This window comes from Lissotriton vulgaris, chromosome 3_2, assembly GCF_964263255.1.
Source record: "Lissotriton vulgaris chromosome 3_2, aLisVul1.2, whole genome shotgun sequence".
In the NCBI taxonomy this organism is placed as follows: Eukaryota; Metazoa; Chordata; class Amphibia; order Caudata; family Salamandridae; genus Lissotriton; species Lissotriton vulgaris.
This window is the reverse complement of record NC_141690.1, coordinates 273,199,477-273,210,920: the sequence shown is the minus strand read 5'-3', so window position 1 is coordinate 273,210,920 and position 11,444 is coordinate 273,199,477. Positions and strand designations below refer to the sequence as shown.

Below are 11,444 nucleotides of genomic sequence, written 5' to 3'. Positions count from 1 at the left end.
TCACCTGGCTGGCAGGCTAAACTGACATGTGCAGTAATGTTGTACATATTTTCTCCTCCCACTGGCTCATATAGCCCAGCCCCGCACCACCCTAACCTGGCTCTGAGTTCACACTGAAAAATATCTGATAATAACATTGAGTTTTTACTTATTTTTTTTTGCGCTGCTCAAACAGCAGTGTGGTCACTCTGTTTCACTCTGCTGGAGGAGCCGCTGCAGTCTCGACCTGCAAGTGACCTATTGTCACTAGTGGATTTTGCAATTGAGTTCAATGCTATTTTGTCAATTTCTTTTTCAGCACTGATTTTTTGTTCCTTTAAAAATCTATAACTCTTATTATAAATATGCAATTCTGTTATTTTTGGTCGCTACATTAAGATAACATTAAGCTTACTGTATATAGATTGATGCTGGATTTCTTGGAAAGTGTGTTAATTACATGTTCCTCTAGTTAAGCCTTATTTCTTCTAGCCACTCACTTCATAGGACCGAGAAAAATAAGTATTACTGTGAATTCAAGGACCATCTTTGGGATATAAATATAACATTATTTGGTAAGGCTCCCCAGCCATAATATTTTCTACTGCACTTTTCTACAGGTAGTCACACATTTTCTTTTTTAAACCTTAAGGTTAGTGGATGGGAAACACAGTGCTGCAGTCCAACAGTGACATTTAACTTGAAGGCCTTGTGTACAATTTGTGCACAACACTAGGGACTTAGAAGTAAGGTTAAATATGCCAAAATAAAATCAATCAATTTCATCGTATTGAAAATAGGAGCACAGGCTCATCTTAACTGTGAGGCATGTTTAACGTATAGAGTAGTACACCCAACAGTAACCAATAGGGTAAGACTTTGGGTATATGTAATGCAAAAGATGTAAAACTCCTGAAGATAAATCGCAGGTTCTTTTTTTACACTGCACTGTTTATTTCCATAAAGTCCACTACAATTGTTGTTCTTTTTAATTTTGACAGACATTAGGTTTATTTGCCAGCTTTTTTGAACAAATATACACAGCAATTCAGTGCATTCTAGATTAATAGTATTTTCAATTAGTAATAATATGAAATTGTAGTTGATGTAGAATCCTAATGATAACATTGCACAATCTGGTATTCATTTTAATTTCTATGTTCATCAAATCAAAAATGATGTTCAATACAATTCTTATTGTTTATGGTTACAAGTTCTTTGTTTTAATTGTTTATAAATATTCTATGTTGAAATGAAGCATAATCACAATAGGCATCACAGACAATATCTTCATAGTATTTTTATCTCATTACTAAATAAAACTCAACTTTTTAAGCTTTTATTTATAATTGAACCTCAGTAAACAGTTATACATATTGTATTTTAGTCAATAAATATTTTAATTTTTTTTTATTAAAGTTACATGTAATAATTTACTACATTTGTCAAAAAATTACAATTAAATTTTTCACTTTAATAAACAAGACAATCATTCCAAAAAATTATTTCAGTGCACCCATTTTCAATTTTTCAAATGTCTCAACATCATCTACTTCATCCGCATTGGAGTCTAGTAAGTCCCCTCTCATCAGTACAAGTTCTGCTTCATATCTATTTAAATCTTCATGTTTTTGTAGAATTTTGATTGTCATCTGCAAAGAGAAAAAATTGACTTTTAAAGCAACATACTTTTAGCTTTAAAGCTTACATGGAAAGTAATCATACCATATAAACATTCCATACAATAATTACTTTCCTATTTTATTTTATTTTTCAGAACTATACATTTTTAAGATGTATTAAGAAGCAGGTGTTAAGTGTGTACACTTATTTTCTGTTTTCAAAACTTTCATGCAAAATAAATGTTGCAAATTAGCTTTTTCTAATAAGATAAGCTTCTTAATTTTTATTCTTTTCTTGCAAACATTTTTATTTCATGTTATACGAAAAGACACATTTAAATGTACAACTATTTCAGATTTTAAATATTGCTTATCTTTTGTTGTCTTTCATCATTTCTATATTTAGTATTACCCTTCCTACCTAAAGTTTTGAACCTGTTACAAGTTGTCTGATTACACCCAATTTAAACATACAAGGACATCCGTTTGCCTTTTGTGTTTCTGAATGGAAAATGCCTGGTTATTTTAATTTTCAATGTTTTACCATCGTTGGCTAAATAATCGAACCCTACATACTTTCAGGTTAATGTGCATACACTGTTAAATAGCACATTTTAATTTATATTATTTTATGCAATGATATATGTTTTAGATGAAATGTTATTTAGGTGACATGTAATGAATTATTGGCAGTTATCATAATAATCACAAATTCTAAGGTATGTCTTGTAAAGAGAAGGGGTAAATAATTTGTGCACATTTATGTTTTTGGAAACTTTCCCAATACCCTTATAAGTGTATAACCACATTTTCATGCACCACGTGCCTAAATATTCATATTGGCCACCTGATCACAGAAGATGGCTAAACACCAACTCATAGTTTCATCCCTTTCAATAACAATGCATTATATTTCTTTTTTAATATGAACATCTTATAACGGTTAAACACACTCAAATTAAATAATGTTTTGGCATAAAAGTAAACTACATTTTTAATTCAGAAACATTTTTCAAGTATAACCCCTATTTGCCCGCTTGTGATTCTCATAATGCGAACTAATCTCATTAAAACTTTCTGCTTGGCCTGACCAGGTTTAGTTTTTCACATGCCAGATTTTTATTCAATAATGCTCAAGATGACTACTTTATTCAAGGAAGCCCACTGTTTTGTCAGGTACACAACTTTTCAATGTATGTCCATCATAATGATAACATCCTTCACAACATGTCAGTCATAGACATTATTATTCCAAGATTAGTCATAAATATGATATAAATGGCCACAAATATAGCATGATTACTAACAATATGACATTTAAAGCTTCCATTATCCAATAATTACTTTGGGGAAGCCTTTATTTAAGCTGTATTAAACTTTATTATGCCATTGTAAACATAATACCAACAAAATTGTCAGTAATCACAAAAGGTCATGCAAGTCCGTTTTTACTGCACTGTGAGAAGTTTTCACACTTTTCAAATTCAAAGGAGTGACTTGGCATTTGCCGGATAGCTAATGCAAATTAGCATCCCTGGGTTTTAGGGTGGGAACAGGTAAGTAAACCTTATAAAAATTGTTTTAAATAAATATTTGCAAAATATTACATATAAATGTAAACTCTTTGCATCAATTTAGTACTAATTACCTGTCAATAGTCACAAATAAAAGTATATAATCTTTACTTTGACATTTTTCAGAAAGATGCTTGTGCCTTTTTAGTAGAGAAAAACTATTTGTACAAAATATATACAATAAAGAATGCCTTGGACTACAGACACAACTACTTTTTTGAACATACCAGTTTTCGGAAACTTAAATATTTGTAGGTTATTGTGCTCAACCTGCAGGTGCAATGGTCTTACATACCTCGTTGGTTCTGAAAAGCTAATGATCTCCTTCCCTTACGCGCAAACTTAATTTGAGGAACAGCCAGTAACAGGGCATCAGCCGATATTAAAGATTGGTTTGGATTTTATCTTAGTTAATGCTAGACAGTGTAAACTGTGGACTATGTCTGGGTGACCGTGTTGTGTCAATTTACAGCAAGTGGAATCTTAACTGCCCTTTACTGAACATGTTGCAAACAGGGCCAAACATTTAAGAAAGAAGCCAAATGTAGTGCATTGCATTAGTTTACCCGAGAAAGAATGGTAGCACTATGTTTCATACCCAGGTTTGCAAGCCAAAAAGAAAAAACAGGACACTAAATTTAAATTTACTTGCTTTTAGAAAGTCAACTAAAATTTAATGAAGAAAGACAGTGCTATATCAGATTAAGTGCCAGTGTAGAAGCCCATTTCAAATTAGAAGCGCATCAATTACTATTTTCAGTTATTGACAAAGGTTCTAAGTCAGAAGATGTGTTTTATCCCTCTTAAATTTCAAGGCATTTTTTCACAGCCCCATGCTCAATGACAGCATACATGCATAAAAAGCAATCTCAGATGTAGATTCACCTCTCAGATGTCTTGTCACCGCTCCTATGGGCTGCTTAATGTCCGGTCCCTTTGTAAGCACCACACGGACATCGCCTTCCTCATCGAGTCTGCGGGGCTCGATGTTCAGGTTCTAACGGAAACCTGGACGCAGGAGGACTGTGAGGTTGAACTTGGTTTTTGGCCTAGCCTCCAGGGTTTAAAATCAACCATACCCCTCGTGTGAAGAACCGGGGTGGTGGGATTGGATTAATTTATTGAGGCACGCTAGCTCTCTCCCAGCTTAAGATTAGAGAGGTGTCGGGCTTTGAATTGATGGGGTTTTCTCTTAAAAATCACGAGAAGACTTTTTGCTCGGGCGTTTTGTGCTACCGTCTGCCTGGCAATGTACCTTCCCTCCCTGACTTCATTGACCTGATTTACGACCTCTCTAACACCCCCTCTAAGCTAGTGGTTTTAGGGGATTTTAACCTGTGGTCGGGTGGCCCGCTGGACAGTGCGCTTTCCACTCTGTCCCAAGCCTGCAATGACATCCAGCTGCAACAGCTGGTCCGGTCAGCCACACATCGGAAGGGCCACGTTCTGGACCTAGTTTTCGCAGACACCCAACTTGTGTCGGTGGATGACATCTTGTGTCAATACTGGATGGATCACTCGATGGTTGATTTCTCCCTCTATTTGGGGGATCACTCCTCGGTGGAAGCTGGATCTAGACAGGCTACGTTGGGCAGACCTTGGTCTCGACTCCTAAAAGCCTCGCCTCTGCCCAGACTACTACCGGGCAACTTCAGTTTGAGTGACTCAGTGGAAGAGAGCTATACCACCTTGTGTCAGTCCATCTCGAACTCTTTGGACAAGGTAGCGCCACTCCGTAGGTCAAGGGGCAGGCTGAATCGGTCGAGCCCCTGGTATACAAACGCCCTGCGGCAGTTAAACCTTAGCTGCAACTGCGCCGAAAGGGCGTGGAGGAAGCAGTATTCTGACTCGGCGAAGGCTATCTTTAGGCAGTCCCTGCAGGAATATAAGACACAGATTAAGGTGGCTAAGGCGTCCTATCTGGAAGCCACCTTGAATCAGGCTTCCAACAAGTTGCAAGCACTGTTTAAAATTGTTAGGGACCTGACTCATCCTTCATGCACGGTCAATAATGTTCCTGCGTCGCAGGTCTTGTGCGACTCCCTGGCCTGCGCCTTCGAGGAGAAGATCGTTAAGATCTTGGAAGGTTTACTGAGCCCAGTACCTTCCTCCCCCGGTTCCGGAGCTCCGGACGGCTCGCCCAGTCGACCCCAGCTGTGTGGTCCTGCTCTCGGTTTGGGAGCTCCGGACTTGCCTCCCAGTCGACCCCAGCCGGGTGGCCCTGCCCTCAGTTTGTGAGCTCTGGACGTAACGCCCCGTCGACCCCGGCTGAGTGGCCCTGCCCTCAGTTTGGGAGTTCCGGATGTGTCGTCCAGTCGACACATCCTGAGTGGTCATGCCCTCAGTTTGGTATCTCCGGCGGACTCGTCCAGTCGATCCCAGCTGAGGGGTCTTGCTCTCAGCTTGGGAGCTCCGGACGTTGTGTCCAGTCAACCCCAGCTGAGCTGCTTTCCCATCCCCTACTTTGAGGAGTTCTGTAGTCTGGCACAGACGGTGTCATCTGGCTCCCCGCTTGATCCACTCCCTCCTAAATTTTGGAAGGTGTTTCAGGACGAACTTTTCCAGCCCTTGTACTCCATCTGTCTATAGTCGTTTGATACTGCAACATTCCCGGAGTGCTGGAAACTGGCAGTGGTATCACCTCTCCTTAAGAAATCCACCTTGGACCCCGCCTGCTTGTCTAATTACCGACCCATTTCCTTTCTTCCCTTCCCCATTAAGATCATGGAGAAGTTAGTGACCCGCTCCTTGTCTGGCTTCCTGGAAGAAAACATCTTGTTTGATGAGGCACAATTTGGCTTTCGCCCAGCACATGGGACGGAATCCGCGCTGGTGACCGTGCTTGACAACTTGCGGTCGCGGGTCGACAGTGGTCGGGCAGCCTTTTTGGTGCTGCTCGACATGTTGGCCGCGTTCGAAACGGTCAGCCATCCTACCCTTATCAGGAGGCTGGAGGAGTGTGGTGTCACGGCAAGTGCAAGGGACAACCGGCAGCAGGTGGTGGCGTTACCACCTTTCAGCTCGGAGGTGCGGAGAGTGGGGCATGGGGTGCCACAGGGCTCGGCCATCAGCCCTATACTCTTTAACCTTTACCTCCGCCCTCTGGTCCAACTAATTAAATCATTTGGTATCTCGGCATTTAATTATGTGATTGATACCCAGTTGGTCTTTTTGCTGGAAGGGAAGAACGCGGTCCCACTGGAGACATTCCATCGATACATGTCAGCCACAGCTGACTGGCTCAGTTCTAACTCGTTGCAGTTTAACAGTACCAAGACTGAGGTACTGTACTGCTCCTCTGACCGGGTTCCTCGTGTTCTCCCGGCGAACTTCTGGCCCCCGTTGTTCCCCGAGACTGTGTCAGCCGCCGAGTCGGCTCGCAACCTGGTGGTTATATTTGGCCCTATTTGCAGCTGGACATGCACGTGAACAAGATCACGTCCACGTGCATGATGCTGCTTCGCATGTTGCGTAAAGTTCTGCCCCTTCTTCCCGAGCAGGCTAGGCCTCTCGCCACAATGCTAAAATTGAAGGGTGTGCCCGCCACTGCGGCGTGCACAATTGAAGGGTGTGCCTGCCACTGCGGCGGGCACATCCTAATTCCCCCAACTGGACCCCCGCCCTTATGGCGGGCGGTCCCGTTCTCCATTATATCATCTTCAGTCGTTCATATCTTCTCATTGTATTAATCTTACTTTCTTATGTAGATTTTATGACATTTCTGTCAGTAAATAAAAATATAAACAATTTGCACAATGCTTATGAAGGTGCAATTCAATCCACATGTTAATGCGTTATTTAATTCACACGTCTGCATTTCATGAGGTGCTATAAAATCTAACGTTTCCCATCTTAAAATCAACTTCTTCACCTCAGATTTGTCATTTGTGTGGGCTAACAATGTAACTACTTTTTATTTGCATTTTATATGCATTTACTTATATTTCTTATACATAACCACAAATAAGTTTTAAACACACTTTTAAATTATTTATTTCGTTTATTAAATTCACAATTTAGAAAAGCAGTGATCATTTCATTACCGTAAACTCTCACCTCTGGTAATAACACATCAATCATGAGTGATGTGTTTCGGCTAATTATTGAAAAATTTAGAACTTTCTTTATTTGTTCCGTTAGACTTCTTGCCTGCAATACAAAATAGTTATAGTATTGGTATTAGCGACGTTGTTTCATATAATAATTCAATTACAAAGTGTGGTTGATAAAGATAATACTTTACTCACATCATTTTCATTGAATATTGTCATCCTCCTATTTAATTCTTGTTTTAATTTCGGCATAAATGTAGGGTTTGAGAAAAGGAACATTCTATTTGATTTCTTTTTACCCTTTATAATATTGTTTGCATGTTCCTATTAACGATAAAACACAAATCAACAATTAGACAAATCAATGTTTCTCAAATTTGACCGTATTATCATTTGGCAAGTAGCAGAGAATGTCCTAAAGTTTTGTTGTCAGCTGTCTTTAACTAACCAACTATACATTATAAATACAGTCAGCTCTACTTCATTGTACTTATTGAAAAGACTTGTAAAAAATCAACTTTCTTTAATATGAGCACAAGCTCAAAAAATAAAGAACTAAGTTACTCTTGACTTTCACACACATGGAGTACGTTAGGAGTAAGACAACTTATACATGTAACTCAAGAGTAAACCAGGTATTTTGCAGAAACATTCTACATATAATCATATCAAAGGTTTTGTGTATCATTCCTGATGAAAATGTATGCTTACTTTAACAGAGGGAGCTCCTCTACTAGGGAGGAGTAGTCTTGCCTTACTGCTTTCACACAGTTCTAGAAGCAGAAACATAAAATGGTAATAGCTTTGTTTTATTATCAATTTATGTTTTTTTGCCTGCGGATGGGTGGGCGGAGTGGGCTCTGCAAAAGGAAGGGGAGGAGCGGTGTGCCTGAGCACTACTTAATGTGCAAAGACTGTTTTTTCAGCCCCCTGGGGCTACCCAAACTAGTCATGCACACTCTGTCCTGCTCCATGCATGCTGCAAGGCAGCATGTAGAACATGGCCTCTCTATAAGCCGCTGGCTTGGCGGCATCTGCAACAATCAAAATGCTGCTTGGAGTACTATGATTGCTTTATTGAAGGGACTCTGACTGCCTGATTTTGGTTCATGTTACTGCCAGGGTCAGGAGCAGAGAATATGCTGGACCCGGACGGTGGAAATGTAAGTTTAATTTTACCCCACTCACTCCTCAGCCAAGGAGGTCGCAACTATATACCAATTGTCTCCTTTATATTTTCTGTTAAGTAGGAGTCACTTTTATGTTTAATATACACATATTAAATTTGTTGTAACTCAATCTAAGTTAGTAACTGCTTATATAAGCTGTGTTGAAGGAATATCAATGAAATTTCACCAGGCACCCAGATACTAATTACAATTTAAAAATGTTGCTATTTGTAGACATCCTGCATGGTATGTTACTATATTAATGATTACACAACGTAATAGAATCATTCAGTAATATCTCAAATTTCTCATACATTTACACTGTATGACAGTTGATGCACCCTCCGCAGTTGGACAGAGACCTCCCCAGAGGAAAGAATAGGTTAGGTTACAGTCGACAATTATGTTTGTAAATAGCATTTTTTTTTTTTAAATCTGTTTATTAGCATAGTTTTGAGAGCAGTAATAGCATACAACTTCATTCATATAATCTCAGTGTAAATTCCGTTGGTACATGTATGCGGTTGCTCCAAGCATATATAGAAACATAGTGAATTCGATTTTTCATTTTGTCGATGTACTGGAACAAACTAACAAACCCCGTTCACAACCGGTCCCACCCTCCACCCCTACGAAATCCCACCCAACACTCTCTTAGTAGGCACATAAATGAAATATCGACATGTGGGTCACACTCAATGTACTGATACAAAGTGCAAGGCTAACACACTAAATAGCATTTTATAGATTGTTATTAGTACTATATTAATATTACTAAATATTGATTCTAAATAGACGTGTAATTTGTGACCATGGGCTTGCATCAAACCTTTTTAACTCTGGGTCTTGTAGTACATTTTGTTTATTACTTCATGAGTCAAAAACATGCTCTTTTATGATATTCACCAAAGTACTTCACATTATTTCCTTATTTAGTTACTAATTTTTTCTTCAATTATCTCAGGCCTCGATTTATTTTAAGAATCAATTACATTGCTATATACTTAACCCCTATCCACATGTTCCGCTAATAATTATCGCCAGGTTCTCATTTTGAAGCCTTAGTATATTAAATTGAGAGAACACAGTCAACTAATTTAAAAATGCATATGACCAAACTATGTCATTAAGTAAACAGGTTTTTTTTAAAAAAGTTGCTATATCACTAGAAGGTACATAATTACTTAATAAAGTAAGTAATAAAAACATTTTTTCAGAGAAGATAGAAATGAATAAAGATACGTTTTTTCAACCTTTTTACAAATTTTCAAACAACATGCCACCTTCCTTTATGTCATGGCTCTTGAACATAATACATATAGTTGCTGAAGGTATTTCCCTTCAGTACATTGGTGTTAATGAATACATGTTTTAAACGCACAAAATGTAAAAATCATAGAAATACTCATTATTTTATACGAGCCTTTAACTCATCTTCAGTAAGTAAATTCACAATGCTTCTGTCTTCCAAGGTTTTTTTAAGCCTACAAATTAATAAATTCATATTATTCGATTGTCTGACAATTTAACCTTTTATTTTTAAAAACATAACCATTGAATATAATTCATGTCTATGTATGAGTCTTTTTACAGTAATACTTATTCAGTATTATTTTTAAAACAATAATGCCTATCCCATAAAATCTTTTTTTAATATTTTCAATTATGACCATATTTAAAAAATTCAACATCATTACAATCAATGCCATCAACAGATTCAGAATTTTTGGAATTCTTCTTGTGCATTTCTTAACCACAAATTCAATAATTATGTGAAAAAATTTAAATATAACATTTTCTTGTTGTGAATTACATAGTGCTCCTTTTTTTTTATAAAAGGAAAATAAATCATCTCATAAAGACTTGTTTATTGTGAAGTATTGACTAACGTTTCTAAAAGCTAAGAAGATTTCTAAGAATACACAATACCAATTATGTCACTTATAGATTCATGTGAGTAATTCTCGAATGCTGCTGAATGTCAAATAATTTATGTGCATACATTTAAGTTTGTTTAAATGTAGCAATTGTCCTACCTAACAGTTTTTAGCCTCAACGTCTTGCATGTTTTACTTTTCGCAGAACATCCTACCTCTAAACCTCAACTATTAATCATAATGTTTCTTCTTTAACCTCAACTGGTGACTTCGATTGTACTTCAAATGTGGGAATTTCAAGTATCACTACTTACTTTTCCGAAGTTTCCATTGCTCATATTTTCCTTCAATGTATTGTTCAATTATATCGGAAGATATATCTACACCTAATCATTTATTATGGATTTCACCATGCAAAAATGGTAATAGGAACAGTAAAGATATCACTTGAATCATTCATTAAATATAAATGTGTAGGTATGCAGTACAAACTACCTTTTCTATAATCCAAGTTTACTGTGACTCATAGTTTTGCACCTTCAATTTCAATAAGCAGGTTAAATAATTACATATATTCAATATTAAACTGTATATTTACCTGTCCAATGCGATTGGAAATTTTTTGTGGCATCCGCAATAAAATGGAGTGTCAACAAACTGTTCTGTAATTGGCACATCTGCACAGTCTGAATGTAACCACTGTTTGCACTTTTCGCACTCTATCCATTCTAGTTTTTGTTCTTTGGGATATAGTGACCTGTTGATGCAAATATATTTTGAGAACACATTTACTACAGTCACTATAACATTTTTAAAATACAATGTCCATCTTTTACATCACTTTTCCAGGCATTGAGGGGCATATTCACAAGCAATAGCGATAATTATCGCTAATGCTTGGTTAGAGACAAAAAATGTATCGCCGGGCGGCGGCGATTTTTATCGCAGATAAACCTTGGTATTACCAAGGTTTATCGCAAATGCGATAAAAAATGGCCGCAATGCATGAATATGGCTGAAAAGTCTGCGATATTCATGCATTACCAAGCTAATTCTCTTAGCCATGTTATCAAACTCCCATTGGATAACATGGCTAAGAACTGCTCCAGGAAAGGTGTTCGCTTTTGGAGATATTCCTTGCTTTGCACTAATATCTCAAAAAGTTGGTAAT

At 37.6% G+C, this 11,444-nt stretch overlaps 1 long non-coding RNA gene across 1 annotated transcript; it reads right to left on the bottom strand.

Annotated features, from left to right (window-relative positions):
* Nucleotides 1-1,481: 1,481 nt before the first annotated feature.
* Nucleotides 1,482-11,026, bottom strand: LOC147725674 (uncharacterized). The gene is made up of 3 exons (XR_015309812.1): nucleotides 10,872-11,026; nucleotides 7,232-7,324; nucleotides 1,482-1,631 (listed from the first exon to the last, which is right to left on the bottom strand). It is a non-coding gene; the product is annotated as an uncharacterized LOC147725674 (long non-coding RNA).
* Between the last annotated feature and the right edge of the window lie 418 nt (nucleotides 11,027-11,444).